At 36.1% G+C, this 19729-nt stretch overlaps 1 pseudogene; it reads left to right on the forward strand.

Annotated features, from left to right (window-relative positions):
• LOC149224071 (pectinesterase-like) overlaps window positions 1–19729 on the forward strand; it is a 68930-nt pseudogene that overhangs the window by 34763 nt on the left and 14438 nt on the right.

Here is a 19729-nt window from a genome sequence, read left to right on the forward strand (position 1 = left end):
TTGGTCGCCATGGACCTACATCTGCATTTGAAACTTTTACTATCAATTTTGGGACAAAATAAAAACAAAAAATAAAATAAAATTAGAAAATGTTGAAAATGATTTTACCTGAGTCATCCCATTGCTCTCCTGGTGGAAGTGCCATGTCTGGGTCACCACGATAATCTACCCTAGCATAAGGAAAATCCTGAATGACAAATACCTGGTTCTCCAAACAATGAAAGTACTCAGGAGTGAATCGAACAACTTCTGTTCCCTCCTCAGGATGACGGGCCATAACTGCAACCCAATGCATCAGTTTGGGCTCTCGGGGAAGTTCAGCTCCAACGATAAGATGCTGTGGGACCAACATTGGGACCCTCTCCAAACCAAAGCTCACAACTAAAGCACCATATCCAAACGTCTTCAGTTGTCCGTTCTTTGCTCTAGTCAGTTGGCCTTTTATATTAGCCAACACAGCCTCGCACCAGTTGAAGATGGTGCCTCAAAAGCAGTCTACTGCCATCCTCATTTAGGATCCAGTGGCTACATGTAGTGTTGCACTTCTGCAGAGCCTGGTAACAGTAAACGCAATCACTTTGAGCTCAGGACAGGCTATGGTTTTGATTTCTATCCCTTTGTCTCTAGTTTGGTCGTTACAAAACTCTAGACGGAGGCTATTGATAGACTGGCCACCTGGCCTAGTCCCGAATAAAGTCAAATGTTCACCTCTCTTAGGCAAACTAGTCAAAAAGTAAATGTCTTTCGGCTCCATTTCGAGCTAGTGGCCACCAATAAAGAAGCACTGGTCCTGTATATTCCACTTGTCTACCAGCCACTGCAAAAAGTCCACCTGGGTCCTCATGCCAGGTATGGCCCAGAATTTGTATAAACCGCATGCCTTCAATGCATCTATTGAAGGTTGATGATTAATCGCGGCGAGATCTACATCCTTGTGCTCCTGTTCCCGCCAATCAAGCATGATGTATACCCTACATTCAATTAAAAGGCGGATTAGAATATTTAAAATCGAAATTTTTAGGTGGAGTTTGAAAAATTTAGGTTTAAAAACCTTTGTTGCGGGGACTGCACCCTCTCTGTTAGAGACAGTGCATGGGTCCGCACTTTGCATTTACGGCAGGTGCGGACCCCTAACTTTTTTCCTTTTACTAAAAAGTCAGGGTCTGCAGGTTTCCTATGCTATGCCTGCGGACCCCCGCGCGCGGGTTTTTAACCTAGAAATTTCCTAGAAAAACAAAATAAAGCCCTAAAAACAATTTTCAAACAAATGAAATGAAAGAGTATGATGATGTGGATTACCTAGAGGATATGGCATTCGATTCCAACAGACGGATTTTCTGCAATCTTCACGGGAAGTTTCTGACCAAAAGCTCTCTTTTATCACTCTGAAGTCAAACGGTAAAAATGAACTTACAAAAGCCCTTTTTATAAGTTTTTTTGAATAAATTAGTTTTTAATTTGTTTATTTTTCACTTTAAAGAGGTAACTTTTGAAGCGTTTTTATCCATTTTAAACAGGTATGAGTAATGTTTGAGTTTTTGTGCAGGATAACGGATTTTTCAGGCAAAATTGGTCATTTTTGACAAAAAACATTAGAGTCACCTTTAAGCTCTTTTCTAACTCCTAAAATATGAAAAGATTGCCGAGTTTTTCTTTTTAAGCTCGTTAAAATGGAACTAAAAGGACGGTCCACTTACAGCCCTTTTCTGACCGTAAAAACATGAAAAGATTGCCGGATTTTTGTCATTTCAAATTCGATATTGGTTATAAAACGACGTGTCATTGGTCACTTTTTTACTTTTTCGGATCAGAGGCACTAATTATGAAAATTACTCCTTGGTCGTAATGATCAAGCGGTTCTCTCAAGTATTATTTTATACTTTTTCGGGCTTGGGAGACACAAATTTACGAAAAAGGACAACCATGGAGTTTTCTTAAATTTTTTAGACTCTCTAAAACTGAAAAACGTTGAGTTTCTCCTATACTGGACTCACTAAAATTTAACAGTAAAGGACCTGTTCAATTACAAACAGGAACGGAACACTCCTTCCTAGGGTTCGAATTTAAACTAAGTTGGACTCATCCGAAGGATGAGCTTATAATCAAGCAAATGTTATCCTCCTCAAGCTCGTTAAAAATAAAGAGGTACTTGCCAGAAATGGTGGGGGAAAAGAGAGAAAAATGAACTTGTTTGTCATACTTTATGTCTCAGAAAAACATTTAACCACTCTTGAACATGACACCTTTTATTCACCTGGGTTGGGAAATCCTTTGCCTAACAGTTGATCAAACCATATTGAAAGTCTTCAGCCAGTTTCTGGGTATTAACTTTGGGTCAATTGTCATCAAACAATCTGCTGTGTCGTTATGTGTTCAAGAGGTCAGTGCAAATAAACCGTTCATCTGCAAAATATCTGTCATCCATCTTGACCATCCCTGAGTCAGTCCTTGCAACTATATTTCTTCAAACTTGATCTATGATTTCGTGTTGTGGGCTTGCCTACGACGGATCGCTTTCTATCGACTTCAGCTCATTATCTAGAAAGATGATCTATAAATCGTCAGTACCTTGGGATCTGCATGCTTCAATGGTAGGTTTCTCACCTTCGACGATAGGTTGCATCATTGACCTTCGATCAAAGGATTCCGTGACATGTTCGACATCAACACATCTATTCACATCTCATGGATTGTACTGAGTACTTTGAGAGCCATTGACATTACTGGTGGTTTCTCTCACACTTGTTAACAGTTTACATCATTGACTGGTAATCAAGTGGTTTCTACCATGTTCGACTTCGACACATTCATTCACATGGATAGAATCATACTATTTCGGGAAGTAGAAATCAAGACCCTGGATCTAGTTTCCCGATCCAGGCTGTGAGGAATTTTGTATTCATTATATAGTAGACCATTCATAAGCAGATGGCTGCATCCATATTGTGTCTACATGTGTCTATACTTGTGATGTATTACAAGATCATTCCTATATCAGAGCAGTAGTTAGTTTTCTAGTCAGTTTTGATCTGAGTATGTGAATGCCTACCTCAGCGATGATATGATCTCATATATATATTTGTATTGAATGTTTTTACAGGTTCCAACCGGGCTCTCCACAAGATGATCCTCGAAATGATAAAGTATTTCACTCTTCTTAGATTATAAATGAAATCCTCATCTACTACAGACTTCGCACTTTAGGGGGCAATCTGTTACACAAAATATTGCCACCATGACTATTTGCAGTCAGTATGGGTCTATCATCATTCATACTGTCCTCCTTAGTAAGTCTCAAACCTCAGCTCTTCATGTCAAGCTTTGAAAATGAGAGAAAGACTTTGAAAATCAATAAAGCTCTGGTTCCACACTTTCTCTTACTGTTACCTGCGGTCCCGCACACCTTGTTCATGTTATCTATGGACCTGCCCGCTCTATCTCTAAAGGAGTGGGTGCCGACCCCTGTGAAAGTCAAAAAGGCACAAGTTTATTCTTAAAAACTCACTTGTGGTTAATTCTGGATGATTCTAGAAGGAATCTTGACGTGGATGGTTCGCTCCTAGGTGGTTCATGCATCCCAAAACTAAAGGAGCTAATCCCTTGATGAGAGGAGCTTATCCCTTTGAAGGAGGGCTTTATCACTTTGAAGGTGAACCTAGTAACTTCCCTCCATTGCACTATAAATTAAGGCATTGGGCTGGTTGCTAGAGAGATTAGAAGTTGAACATTTTTTAGGGTAAATGTTGTTGGAATTGAGACTTCCTAGTTAAGCTTGAGAGGAGAGATTACATACCTTTTGGCTTCATTGGGAAGAGAGTGAAACTTGTCAAAGTAGAGGAGATTCTTGCTGGACCCTGGGAGGAACTTGTACAACATCAAGGCACCAAGGTTGTAAAGTTCTTCTTTGGTTAAAGTTAATACAATCAGATTCATTTTTCTCAACAAATTGTCTTATATAGTTTGTTTCATGAATTCTTTGATCATCATGATAAATATGCTTTATTATATTGGCTTTTCAGGTGCTATTTAATGTGTGTGCTTGTTTGTGTTTGCAGATTCTTTACAAGGAAGCTCATTTGGATCAACGGAGTGTGGCTTCCACAAAATTGCACTGGACCCAAGGTAGGCCTAAAACACTTGTTTGCCTTTACTTATAAATTGCATATTTAGAGAAAGATAGAATTTGTTTGGTTTGCTTGTCGCTATATATCATTAGCTACTAGGGAGGTCGGTCTTGTCCGCAAAAACGACTTATCCGGCCGACAACAAGGGTGTTTCCGACGATTTTTTTTCCAGTGTTGTGCCTGTGACTCTTGGAATTGTGCCACTTTTTCAGGCCCAAAGCCCAAGTCACTGCCCAGAAACAAGGACTAGACTGGACACCTATTAGCCATGAAATTCATTTCGTCAAACATATCACAAATATGAAATCTATAGGTCTTAACAAGAGAACTGAGCATGGGGGTCTCATTCCTCAAATCTTCCATGTTACCTTTCATTTTTTCTTATATGTCATCCTTCAAACCTTCCATGTCTGATTTTAAACTATTCTTCAAACCATACATCTTAACTTCCATTTCATTTTTGGTTACTATTTGTGAGAGCGAAATTTGTTGCACTTGGTCTCGTAATTTCGATATATCATGTTGCATTTCTTCCTCTTATTCATGCATAATAGTAGAGATTTATGGTTGCTTATTAGGTTTTTTCATTTTCCTTATTCAAGTCATTTTTAAATCAAACAATGATATCTATGCTTCATTATGCCCTTTGAATCACTTCAAACTGATTTTTCAAACAAAAGTAATGCAATTTAAAAAACAAAAGCACATATTTTTCTTTCTTTTAGGAGCTTGATATTGAAATGATTGTAAATATGTCATTTCAGATCTCCAAGTTCTAAAATTTCTTCATGTGGTAGCTCTCTAAGTCCTCTTTCCAACCCCACAAGTTTGATTGAGATTGGATTCTTCAAGAAAGAGTTATGCCAAATCTCCCACGATGACCTGATTATTTACTAGTTTAGTCGAGCGAAGTTGTACGGTATGTCACATGTCACTGTTTCAACCTTTTCCCTAAAATTGCTACACATAAAATAACAGTATGTGCACTTTCAAACACTTATTATAGAATTTAAATCCGATGCCTAAAACAAAAGTTATGACAATTTCCCCAACTCACCTGTTTGAGACAGAATTATGGAGCCCACAACAACCCAAATTTCCTCACAGAATATCTCCGAAAATATAGGGAAAAAACTCTGAAATGTTTGCACGAAGTTCTCTGAGATTTCGGCTCCACGTGGTAAAATGTTTAGCTTCTGAAGCCTCATAGAGAAAATTTATAGAGAAAATTCCAAGATGACATGCTTGAAGAAGTGAAACCCAAGAATCCAAAGTTCTAATACCAAATGTTATGCAACCAACTCACAAATAGATAGATCAATAGCTTAAAAATTATCATCTTCAAGGGGGGAACCTCCTTCAGATTACATAAATGAAAAATTCTTGGATGATTAAAAAGACAAAACCTCCTTTCTATATATAAGAGTCTAAGGGGTCACAATATAGTCAGATTCGACATAACAATAATAATGTAAGGGCACAACGACAACAACAGTGGGTTTCTATGGGGCACAATAATAGCAATATGGGGACTACATGGGCGCAACAATAATAATAAGGGTGATACACTCATAATAACAATGAGGGAATACACTAGTATTATAGGGACCTAACAAATTAGAATTGTGAGATGGCCTGATGGAGAACATTTCCATGGCGCTATGATATGCAAAGAAATATCATTGAAAGTCATCGACTCCTTCTTGAGGCATTAATCCTCTGCTTATCAAATTTTAGTGGATTCAGAAAGCAAAAACTTGCGGTCGGAGAATCTGTGTATGACAATGGAGAAAATGAGTATCATCTCATGTGTTCTTCTTTGTCGAGGTCAAAAAAAAGTTTTCACTCCTATAGTTGTTCCAAAAAACATATATATATCTAGGTGCAGAGTTTTTAGTGTGAAATCATATGAAAAATGTGGAGGAAAACAATTCAAAGGATGACTCATTTTGTGGAGATTCAAAGAGGTGTAGATGCTTCACACTTCATATTAAGCATCTTAATTAAAACAACTAATAATCATGAACGAGAGGCAAAACGGTTAGCGATTAATAACAAATGAATACCGAAATGGCTAGTTGTACATAAATAGTTGTATGGAAGTGAAGGAAGATGTGTGGTGTGCAAAGATAGTAATAACAACATATTATGAAAGTTGAAATCATTCTCGAATAAGGATGAAATGTGGACCTTACACTAATGATGTGCCTTAGTAAATTAATTATTAAAAATTAAAATGATGTGTTGGGCTTTCCATGGGTTACAAAAATCCTTTCTTTAGTTTTTATACTCCTTTTACGATCGAGAATAACGTTAGGTTTTACTAATATCATGTGGTTTCTTTGTTCATAAATTCAATTTTTAAATATTTTGTTTGGTTAATAGGAATTTGTTGGAATAATAAGTCTGAGTTATGTAGTTTGCCAAATTTAAGGGGTTTAAATATTTTCACAATGTTGAATTATTTTCCCATTTAAAAGCTCATTTTAAACAAGTATTTCTTGGCAAATTACTCCCTCCCACTCAATTTAGAAATTATGATTTGAGAAAAAATGTTTGGTGGATAGTAATCATTAGTAAATCTACACTTTTACAATTTTACTCCTATGTGAGTGTGGAAAACATAAATAATGATGGCAAATAACTCGTAAATATATTTATTTACATCTTATACTTATCAATATTTTTATACAAAGACTTAGTTAAATTATTGTGGGAAGTAATGGATGGTAAATAAACTCTTTTCAAGGAATTTATTTTTGGATGGTTTTCCCACCAAGCTTTAAGAATAAAAAACAACTACACAAGTATCTAAAAACCATGCATGAATATTGCAACTATATCCATAAATTATAAAATAAAATATCTGAGGCAGTGATCCACATGGCATTATATTGTGCAAAGGTTGCAATAAGACCTTTAAGGTATGGTATAATTAAATGTTTGATTTTTTTAATATATTGAAAATTAAATATTTATTTTTTAAAATTAAACATTATAATTTACATTGTGTTATCAACTGGAAAAATCTATTACTAGAGTCCCGTCTTGGCAAGGACTGATAATAAGAAATCACAATCTTTTCAAAAATTGTTTTCCAAAATATTTACATTTGAATATAAGACATAGATGTTAGCGAGACACCAAAATAGTGTATGATATCCTATGGGACTCTATACACGGATTTGGCTATTAAAATTCACAAAGTATACTTATTTTACCACTCTCTAGATTTGAACCTGTAATTTCTAGGCATGAGATTATAAATTCTTGGGATATCCCAAAATCTTACCAACCTCACTGTTGTATTTCCGATTCAGAATATTCTTGAAATCTATAATCCTAAGATATCCAATAATAATCTTTTAGAAAAATATTTTTAACCATTTTAAATAAAATTTTCCAATTCTACCGAAATATTTAAAACATAAAGTTTAAAACACACCCAACTAAAAAAACAACACCCTTCTGATTGAATTTCCCAATTCCACAAAAATATTTAGAAAGTTTAAAAGGAAAATTCATTAAACTAGGGCATACTACGCTCTAGATTTGGTACATATGATTTATTCTAGGAACATGGAATCCAAATCCCTTAGAATCAAACAACACACCCTTACTAGAAACAAGTTACCTAATCCTTGAAGAAACCAACACAAGTCTACACATTTCTCATTGGTTCAAAATAGTCAACATATTTCTTTCAAGGAAAGTGATTTGACTATGAATTATTTGATGTTAATAAAACACAAAAGTATGTTACATTAAATCCTAAAGTCTACTTATTAATTTATACATGTGAATTCTACCTATTATTTTATGTATAGTTATTGCTTGGATGAGACATAACGCAACAAAAATAATGAAATTTCAATTTTAGATATCAATGAAGTCTACTTATTAATTTGTATTAGAACTTGAAGCCTCACAACGTGATCACCCTTATTTATACATCCATGAGCCATAGAATGAACTATGATCTCCACGGGATATTAATTACCTAACCGACTAATACTAAACTTGTCGTCATATGAACAGGGTTTTTCGTCACATGAACAGTCATGGACGATGTCATGATTAAAACTCTAACACCTCCCCTTAATCATGACCTAAACTTTAACATGCCTCTTGTTCTTAGTCTCAGCTAAGGCATACAACAGTACATAAAAAATTTGATAACAGGGCTTTCGTTTTTGCCTTTTTGCTAAAGTATAATGATGCAACCTTTTCTTGAATGAGATCTCTTATTCGGTAGCCCGAGAGCACTCAATATGGCTCCACCTAACAGAGATGGTGCGCTCCTTCGGTCAAGCTTCAAATCGCGATGTAGACTCCTCTTTACGGATAACCGAGTGTGCTATCAACAACGATCAAAGATGCAGACTTCACCAAAGGTGAAAATTCACACATACCTTCAAGCTCGGCACAACGTTCTCAAGCTTCAACTCCACTTTGACATCAACTCCACACAACAGCGGGAAACTTCAAAGGGCCACTTTATGGTAGCACAACGCGGCCACACCAATGCGGATCGCAACAACAACTAAAGCCATGATTAGATCCCTTAATTCACATAAAAACAACACATAGAAAACATAGGTATCCTCTCACCGTTGAGCAGCTCTCCCTTAGCTTTCCTCAGTAGACTGTCGTCTTCTCACGGACATGTCAAATGTGCTTCTTTAATCAATGAATAAGAATGGCTCTCCAATCCACACACCATTCTCAACATCCAGGCCACAGATGACTCCTCAGTACGCTTGACACCAGTCTTCACACCAACATTTACAAATAGGGACAGACCTCCCATAATCGTACATTTGTTCTACCCACAAATCTCCAAAAACAAGACATCGAAGGGACAACCTAAGCAGTGTCATCGTGGTTCCTTATTTTCAGTCTCCTGGTCACAGATCAACTCTCAACTCTCTCAAGTCTATAGAGCTGATAGTCAGCTTCAAAAAACTAATCAAGCAGTGTTGTCTTCAAACGTTTCAAATACACAGCTGAGCAGGAGCTCAAAAATTGCCAAAAATTCAAAGTATTAGACTCTTGGTAAGCTTAGATTCATATTGAATATCTTGTCATCCTGAATCCAATGGTGCGAATGGCACTCCAATCCAAGCTCGTATGCAGAAGTTAGAGGAAGTCAAAGTTTAGGGTTAATTGGATGACATGGCAAATGCCCCGACAAATTAGGAGGCACCAAGTGGCAGGTTTCCATTGGCCCCAAAAAATCACATATAAGAGGTGGAAAAGTACTAAAGAATCATCCCTCGGTGCAGAGCAGGTTGCGATGCGATGCGATCGCAATCGCATATCGCGTAATGATTAAAATTGGCCATCGACAAAGCCCAGCTACAATGTGATTTATCGCATATTGCAATCAGAGAAAGATTGCGATTTGAGATATGGTTCCAATAGTTATCGCCAATAGTAAAATCCAATGAATTCCGATTACGATAAGTCCCAGACATGATATGTTTTTAGAGTTTTAATTTATTACTCGCCAGGTCCGCTAGATCGACGATCTAATTTTTGAAGGAGTGTTGACGTCCATCTCTCCACCGATAGCCAAGTGCGATTTGCGATGGGGGGCCTTTTAGGCCTGGTATTGTTATATGTTGTATTTTATAACCCTGACAGGTCTGATGCTATCGCAGAGTATGGACTTTGATATCTGCCAAGAGAATGTGCAGATTGCGACAGGACTGTCAGATGCGATGTGTTATGAATTGAGATTTATAATCCCAGTCGGTCTGTGTTATCGCACAACGCAAGATGGGTTCATATGCCAAAGGTTCAAGTGTCGATTGAGATTGAAATATCTGATAGGGCTGTGGAACCGTAGCCTTAACTGCCAGACCACTTGATTTGAATTGGAGCATATTAGTAATGTTGTGCTAATTCCCCTCTTCATAATATAAAAATGTGCTTGAGGTTTGACTCCAAAATATCAAGTAACAAAATGAATTTTATGTGTTTTTACTTAAGTTAGTTTCATGAAGAAAATTTAAAACATGAAACCAAAAACTACATGGAAGCATGCATCAAAACAATAATACACTAGCCATTGATAAAAGAGTTCACTCCTCTTGGGCTACATCTTCTTGGATCAGCTCTAAAGGCATGACCCCTTCATATTATGCTCAAAATTATTTAATGGTAAAGAGACTTACATAAATGTGCTGACAAAAAGAGTGGCTAGTTTCCCCTTCAAGGAAGCATTCTTCTATAAAGAATTCTCACTTTAAACATATGAAAACCTACAGTTAGTCATGAAATAGTCAGCAAGCTAACAGATCTCAAATAAATACCCCATACTCCAACTACCAAGAGCATAAAAAATTTCAACAATCCACTTGAAGTACTTAAACAACTCTCTTTCTTATAGAGCAAAGAAGAAATAAAGCTACAGCACTACTGCAATGGCTAGTGCAGAAAGCACATGGAGGCTAGAAGACCCCTGCAAGGTCATCTCCATCATCAAACTCCTGCATAAACTGAATCAACACTCTGGTTGACCAGGGAACCCATAGGCTTCACTTTACAAAAAGCCTATTCAGAAAATGATTACGATTTGTGATGGGGGGACTTTTAGACCTGATATTGTTATACATTGTATTTTATAACCCCCATGGGTTCACTGCTTTCGCAGAGTAAAGGACTTGCAAAAGAGGCTAGATTGCCATTTTTAGGCATTCTGAACCCATTGGAACAGGTTTCAGTATCAAAAGAGCACTTCTGGATAGGATTTTTGTAACGTGAAGCCTATGGGTGCCCTGGTCAACCAGAGTGTTGATTTAGTTTATGCAGGATTTTGAAGATGGAGATGACCTTACAAGGGTCTTCCAGCCTCCATGTTCTTTCTTCAACAACCATTACAACAGTTTTGTAGCTTTATTTATTCTTTTCTTTATATGTGTAGGGAGAAAGAGACTTGTTTAAGTACTTCAAGTGGATTTTTGTACTTGTTTATTCTTTTGGTAGTTGGAGTATGGGGCCTTGATTTGAGAGCCCTAAGCTTGTTGATTGTTTCATGACTAACTGTAGGTTTTCATATGTTTAGAGTGATAATTCTTTATAGAAGAATGTTTCCTTGAAGGGGAAACTAGCCACTCTTTTTGTCAGCACATTTATGTACTTTTTACCATTGAATTATTTTGAGCATAATGAGAAGGGGTCATGCCTTTAGAGCTGATCCAAGGAGATGTAGCCCAGGAGGGGTGAACTCCTTTATCAATGGATGATGTATTATTTTTTTGATGCATGCTTCCATTTAGTGTTTTGGTTTCATGTTTTAAGTTTTCTTCATGAAACTAACTTAAGTAAAAACACATAAAATTCATGTTGTTACTTGCTATTTTGGAGTCAAACCTCAAACACATTTTTACATTCTGATGAGGGGAGTTAGCACAACATTACTAACCTGCTCCAATTCAGATCAAGTTGGTATGAGAGGTATGGTTTGATTTCTGCAAGGAGGAATTGACTGTTTTTTGTAAGTGAATGTGTTTTGAATCTCATTTACAAGAAGGTTTTGGAAAGAAGAGAAAGATTGTTACAATCTCTACCACCAAGTTCTACCTCAAATTACAATAGAAGCGTCAAGAAAAACACGTCCCAAGGAGGAGAGCCTACAAGAATGTTAGAGGATATGAAGGCTTTTAGAAAGGCTTTCTTAGACATGGTAGAAATGGTCAAAGTCCTCTATGAAGAGAGGAATACCAAATTTCAAGGTGAAAGCTCTAGACCTCCAAGAGGAGAATGTTATCCAAGGGAAGAAGGTAAGAAGGATGGTGATAAACCAACATCTTCTCCACAATATTCATGTTTTTCTACAGTTATTATGCAAGATGCTAGTGTAGAAAGTACCTATGAGAAGGTACATGGACAAGTTTGTACCTTTTGTGCACATGATGTGGAAGATGAGTTTCTATTAACACCCAAATCCGAGGAACTGAAAGAAGAGAGCCGAAGAGTCCAAGTGGACACATATCGAATCAAAATGGAATTTGAAAACATCTTCGTGTGTCAGTTAAAAGATGAAGCAAATGGTAAGAATTTACATGCTTCTTCCTTATGTGAAAGTATTGAGGTAAATTCATTTGTAGCCTTTGAAAAGCACAGTAAAGGCATTGGATACAAGCTCTTGACCAAGATGGGTTACAAGTGAGGAGGCCTTGGCATAAACCAGCAAGGCATTAAAAATCCAATTGTAGCCAAGGAGAGACCTAAATATGAAGGATTAGGCTATGTTTCAAAACAAGAGTGGTTTCTAGCAACAGTTCATGGATATCGTGTTCCTTTTTCCATAAGGGAGGAGACGAGGAGGCAAGATGTTGGGAGTTGCATCCAGAAATGGTTCCCGCTTGGTTCCTCAAGTGTAAGGAGGACTCAAAGTTAAAAATGTCTCCAAAGTGAGATGTAAAATCTAAAGAAGAAGGAAAGCCAAGTTCTACTTGCCACGCAATTTTGTCATGCAAGAAGCGTAAGCCAAAGGACAACAAACATAGGCATAACCTTTCTATTAATTAGAATGTTGTTCATGACGGAAAACAACATGCAGATTTGAATAACATGTTGAGGAAAATATTTCCATGCACCTTTTGTCCTTCATCTAACCATTGTGTAAGTAAGTGCGATAAAAGGAGAGAAATCATCAGGAATATGTTTATGTCTATTGGATTTGAGACTGAAAGGAGAAAATATCATCCAAGGATAAAGGCAATTGAGCCAAGAGGACCTCAAAACAACTTATGTACTCATTGCAATATGAGTGGGAATTAGGTCAAGAAGTGTTGGAAATTGTTTCCACAACTTCATCTTGGTAAGGGCAACCAAATCATGCAAGCACCAGAAGAGGAAGAAACAAAAGAAAAAGTGGCACAAGATGCAATCATCCCTGAAGTAGCTTCAGAAGAAGAGAAAGTTCAAATAGAGGGTTCATTTACCTAGTTGGGTAAGAAATGGATGGACTATTTGTCCAGCCGAAGTCTATAAGTTTCTGTTTTGCACTAGTTGCATATCCCCATAGTTGGGTAATCTATAAAAGTGATGTTCATAAATAAATCACTTATATGAAACAATGATTTCTTTAAGCAATTACAATGCTAGTTTGGCTTGTTGATAGTCAATTTGAATGGAAAATTTGGGAGTCAAGTTTATTCTATTTTGTATAAAAAAAAAGCATTTTAAAATTGTTGTATGAGTAGTTGCAGCACATTTAGTATGTTCCAAATGTGTGTAACACTCAAGTTATACAAGTATTCACTATGTGAAGCTTGTTTGGGTTCATTTGGCAAAGTCTTTTATCATCTTATGCTTGATAATGATTTTGGAGATAAGCAATTCCAAGGTGATCATCTTCTTGGAATTCTTCTTGGGAAGGATGTTGTTATAGATCGCCATAGTGACATGAATAGGTGTCAGCTCATCGCTTATGGCTCTGAAGAAAAAAGGTGAAGGAGAAGGATGGATTACCTGTAGGAAAATTAGGGTGCAGACAAAGTATAGAGCAGTTGCATATTATTTAATCTTTTGGAGACCAAAATTTTTTCAATGGGAAAGAGTGATCAGGAGCTCAAAATTTGCCAAAAAATAACAATTTTAGAATCTTGATAAACTTAGTTTCATATCAAATATCTCGTCATTCTGAATGCAACGGTGTGAATGACACTCAAATCAGAGCTCATATGCAGAAGTTAGAGCAAGTCAAATTTTAGGGTTGACTGGATGACATGGCAAAGGTCCTAGCGAACCAAGAGGCGCCAAGTTGCAGGTTTCCATTGGCCCCTGTAAATCTCATATCAAAGGTGTACAAGTACAGAAGAATTGACCCCCGACTCATACCCGATTGCGATGCGATGCAATCTCATACCGCATAATGATTAGAATCAGCCCACGACGAAGCCTCAGTACTCCTTTCACTCAGTACTCCTTTCACTACAAGCCAATGGTTCTCATGAGGTTGAGTCATGAACTGACTCAAAACACTCATTGCATAAGCGAGATCTGGTCTTGTTGTAGTCAAATAGATAAGACTACCAACAACTATCTGTACAATGTTGCATCTGCATATTTTGAACCATCATTCACATGAAGTTTGTTGTTCTATTGTAAAGGCACAAATGCAGCCTTGCACTCATCCATTTTGAATTTAGTTAGCAAACTCTTAGCATACTTACCCTGGGAGTGGAAAGTTTGACTTGAATCTCTCCAAACTTCTAGACCCAAACAATAATGCATTTCTCCAATGTCCTTCATCTCAAATTTCTGTGATAATTGTTGCTTGATTTCTTCAATGAGATTGTCTGCACTTCTTGTCATGATCAAATCATCTACATATAAAGAAATCAACACTATCTTCCCTTCATCATTAAACATAGTATACAAATTAGGATCATTTTTACTCCGTTTATAACCATCCATGAGGAAAAATGAATCAATTTTTTCGTACCAGGATATAGGAGCCTGTTTTAAACCATATAAACATTTCTTTAGTCTATAGACTAAATTATCTTCTCCCTTCTTAACAAACCCTTTGGGCTGCACTAAGTATACTTCTTCTTTTAAATCACCATTTAAGAAAGCGGATTTAACATCTAATTGATGTATTTTCCAATGATACCTAGTGGCTAAAGCAATAATCACTCTAATAGTATTTAATTTTGCAATAGGGGCAAATGTTTCCTCAAAGTCAATACCTTCTTTCTAGGAATACCCCTTTGTAGCCAACCTTGCTTTATACTTATCAATAGACCCATTTGCTTTAAATTTCAACTTAAATAACCATCTGTAACCTATGGGTTGTCTACGATGAGGAAGATTTACTAGATCCCAAGTATTATTCTTAATAATAGATTCATATTCCTCCTTCATTGCTTCCTTCCATTCAGAAATCTTACTAGCTTCATGAAAATCAGAAGGTTTTGCAATGTTTAACATACCATTCATGAGCTGTTGGCTTAATGGGGCCTGACCCAGGATCAGAAATGTTTAGCCAAACAAATCCCAACACTACCGGCCCTTTCGGCAATAGTCCGTGGAGCGCGGACTGAAGTCTCACTCGAGGTAGTATGGGATGGTGCTAGAACTAGGTTTCCGCACCCTAGGGATGTCTTGATGTGGTCTGGATTTGTGCGGAGCAATCCTACGCGTTGTGTCGCTTCTGCGCAGTTGTCTTCTCAGGGCAACTACCTTAGTTAAGCATGAATGTAGTTTACCATTTTCTGTGCTTATTATTATAGATCTTTGGTCAATTACGAAGTTATAACACTTCCAGTTATTATTCAACATAAATAGATATGCGTGTAATCATAAATCATGGAACAGATGCATAAACCAAAATCGAGAACAGATACACGATATTTCAGAATCAACTTAACTTTATTAATGCTGTTTATCCTGTTACAATCAACTTCCTGCCCTGCGCACACAGCTCCAGAGGTTCGCGCACACAATTGCAAACACTAACCAGGCCTCCGCGCACACAGCTACTGAGCCTCTATCTCCTATTACAACCCAAACTTGTACTTCACAGACTCAGATCTACTATCACGTTCAGACACCCATATTACTTCTATTACTAAAATGCTACCCTAAACTTGGAGCCTTTCTTTTATTTATACATTCCCATGGTCCACGGACCATGGGTAGGCCGACACATTCTGGATTAACTTATAATATTTTTGGGCGGACTACCCTTGGACTTGACCCATTACAATTCGTGATCTGTGCACTTTGTGGAGCTTTTGCAGTACAAGACCCAAAAATGTGGGCTTCAAGCGCCAAAACCGTTACGCAGGGGATCCGCTGCCCAACATGAGTGTACAATCCCTATACCAAGCTGGTAACTATTTCGGCCTGCTAGATATCTTGAGTGGTGGGGCGTCAACTATTTTGCTTTGTTCTTCTCTTTGTGGACTCAACTCAATTTCCTCCTCTTTATCTTGATGTTGTTGCTTTTGTTGTTGTATTCGATCCCTGTTTCAACATCCTCATCTGAAAGTAATGGTACATGCCATACTTCATTATCTTGAACAAGATTTCCATCATCAACTTGTTCATGGAATACTACGTCTCTACTAACAAACACCTTGTGAGTAGAAGGATCAAACAATTTGTAAGCCTTATACTCACTACAGTATCCAATGAAGGTACATTTAATGGCCTTTGAATCTAACTTCTTCCTGTTTTCTTTGGGAACATGCGCAAAATCTTTACAACCAAATACTCTAAGATGACTTACTGTATGCTTGAAGCCAAACAATGCTTCAAAAGGAGTTTTATAATCAGGACTTTTAGTGAGACTCCTATTCTTCAAGTACACTACAGTATTGACAGCTTCTGCCTAAAAACCATTAGTTAGATTCTTACCTTTCAACATACTATGAGCACACTCCACCAATGTTCTGTTTTTCCTCTTAGCTACTCCATTTTGCTGAGGAGTGTAAGGTGTTGTAAATTTCTGCTTTATCCCATGCTCTTTGTAGTATTTGATGAAATCCCCTTTCTCGAATTCTCCGCCTTGATTTGATCGAAGAAACCTAATGAACTTTCTTTTCTGTTTTTCGATCATGTTCCTGAACTGCTTGAAACACTCAAAGACATGACTCTTCAGTCTAAGAAAATACACCCATGTGAATTTTGTATAATCATCAACAAAGATTAGAAAATAGTAGGCCCCACCTAACAATCTTGTCTGCATAGGCCCACATAAATCAGTGTGTACAAGTTCGAGTGTATCCCTCTGTTTCTTATCTTTAACAACAGGAAATTCATCTCTATGCTGTTTACCGAATGCACATGCTTCACAATCAATATGCAACTTTTTCAAAACAGGAAGACCATTCACCATACCTTTGTTCTGCAACAGAAGAAGATCATTGAAATTGATGTGCCCAAGTCGTTGATGCCACAAGTTTTCAGCAGACTTATCCGATGACATCAATGCTTGTGGTGTACTCTTCACATCCAGTTTGTAGAGTCCTCCTATATGAACACCTATAGCAATAGGCTTCATCTGGTCCAACAAGTCTTTAATGATACAATAATATTTAAAAAATTCTACCTTGAGATCCTGATCTGTAATCTTTGATATAGAAATCAGGTTCTTCTTAATACCAAGGACATACCACGCATCAGATATATTCTTGATGTTTCCATCAGGTAGAGTGACAAGGACATCTCCATGTCCCTTGATCTCGTACCCTCTATTATCTCCAAGGTATACTTTTACTCCGGTGTTGGATTCTCTAAAATTTCTAAACCATTTCTTTTTACCTATCATATGTGAGGAGGCTCTAGAATCTACGAACCAAATATATGATTCATCCTCCTTAGTGGCTAGTGCAGTTTCAACCATAAATAATATGACACCCTGGTTTTGATTTGCATAAGCCATATGACCTACATGTCTTCTCTGCTTGTACCTCTCCCCATCTGCCTTTTTCTTATGACAAAATTTAGCAATATGGTCTATCTTACCACAATAAAAACATTTAGGAGCAGAGTCATGCTTATCCGAGGTCATACCTTTTGGTGTCCTTTTTCGTGATGCGTTTTCTTTCCTCTAATCAACCACTAGTTTCCCTTTCGACTTGAACTTGGTCATCAATGCAAGATCTGGATTTTGAGGTTTGAGGGACAACCTCCTTTCTTCTTCTTGTAGCAAGATCCTGGTAAGCTCTTCAAAGCGTGGAGGTTTTTCTCTTGCATTCAATCCCATTATAAACATTTGATAATCATCCGTCATGTCGTTCATGGTAATCATCACCAGATCATCATTCACCACACTTTGACCGATCTCAGTTAGTTTACCTTTAATCTCCTTTATCCGGGATATGAATGAAGAAACAGACTCATTCTCCTCCATCTTGATGGAGAGAATCTTCTTCCTGAGGTACAAAGTTCAACTGTTGTTCATGATCTCGTACATTTCTTTGAGAATTGTCCATATATCAGAGATCTTGTACCGGAAATGATTAATGACCTTTCTGAAAACGACGCGCGAATATACTTACTCGATTCAGCTAAATCTTTGAAAACAGCCTTTCGGAGAGCGGGGAGGCAATTTAGGTTAGTTTTCTTAGTTTATATATATTATATAATGAATATAACACAAAATATTAAAATATTAATATTAATTTTAATTAAACGATAACTAATTATTTTTAATGGTATAGTGTAAAAAAATTTAAAATTTGATTTTAAGAAAAGAGGATTTAATTTTTATTTTATTTTTCTTAGTTTATATATATTATATAATGAATATAACACAAAAATATTAATCTACTAATATTAATTCTAATTAAATGATAATTAACTTTCAATAATATAGTATAAAATAATTTAAAATTTGATTTTAAGAAAAGAGGTTTTAAATTTTTTATTTTTTATTAAAAATATTATGTGTATTTTTTATATTTAATAAAAAAAATTATTGTTATTGTTTATGAAAAATTATTATTAAGTTAGTTGTAAATTATAAATGAAAATTTATAATTATTTGTGTTATTAAAAAAATTTAAGCTATAGTTGAGTTCCAATTTTCTTTTCATAGTTGTGTTTTTGCTTGAGTTATGTGACAAGGCCAATATTATTATATTCTAAAATAAAAAATTATATCTAAAACAAAATGTAAATGAAGATAAACTGGCTTAGATCCATCCTAACTCCAAATCTATTAAACATTTAGAGGGATCAAATCTTTCAACGTGTAAACCTAATTTTTAATTATTATTATTTTTTAATATCTAATTTGACTTTGTCAAAAAATTTAAATAATATAAGATTACAATCTCTTTCACACCAAAAATTCAAATAAAATAATATGCAAATAAAAAAAATTATATTAAAATTGTAAAATAACAAAATAAAATTAATTAAAATGAAATTTAAAATAAAGTAAAGTATATGAATAAAATAATCATAACGGTAAGAAAAAAGAACTGCAATAATATAATATATATATGTAAACATATATTATTGAAAAATATTATATAATGATTGTGATTAAAACAAACCATATAATGTAATTATGGTAAATTTATTTTTGGCTAAGAATTAAATATTTTTAAATATAAACACTTTTTCCCTAATATTTATAATTCGGAAAACTATAATTGATAATATAATAAATAAAAAAATTAAAAAGAAATCTTCTAATGAAATGTCCACTCACATCGCTTTTTTCATCCTCCTATATTATATTTCTCGTTTCAGCTTTCTATTTCATGCCACACTTGACCAACAAAAGTGTGTCATTATCTAATATTAAATACCATTGGAACATTTTCAATCATTTAATGCATGCAGCCAAACTTAAAGTGTGTATACCATTGGAACATTTTCAATCATTTAATGCATGCAGCCAAACTTAAATTGGAAGGCTCAAAACTCGGAAAAATGGTCCATCCTTGCTGCGGTGACTTCAATTATGCTGCTCCTTGACATCGTTGGTGTGTCAATGGGAACTCCGGTTACTTCCAGTGGAGTCCACAACGACTCCCAAGGTAGGAAAGTGTTGTCTAATTTAGTAAAGTCGGTCTGTAGCCAGACAAGATTTCCCCACCGATGTGTGTCGTCTTTGGCATCATATCGTG

This window comes from Pinus tabuliformis, chromosome Q (genome assembly GCF_031772625.1).
Source record: "Pinus tabuliformis cultivar Carrire ecotype Pingquan chromosome Q, CPIR1, whole genome shotgun sequence".
NCBI classification, from domain to species: domain Eukaryota; kingdom Viridiplantae; phylum Streptophyta; class Pinopsida; order Pinales; family Pinaceae; genus Pinus; species Pinus tabuliformis.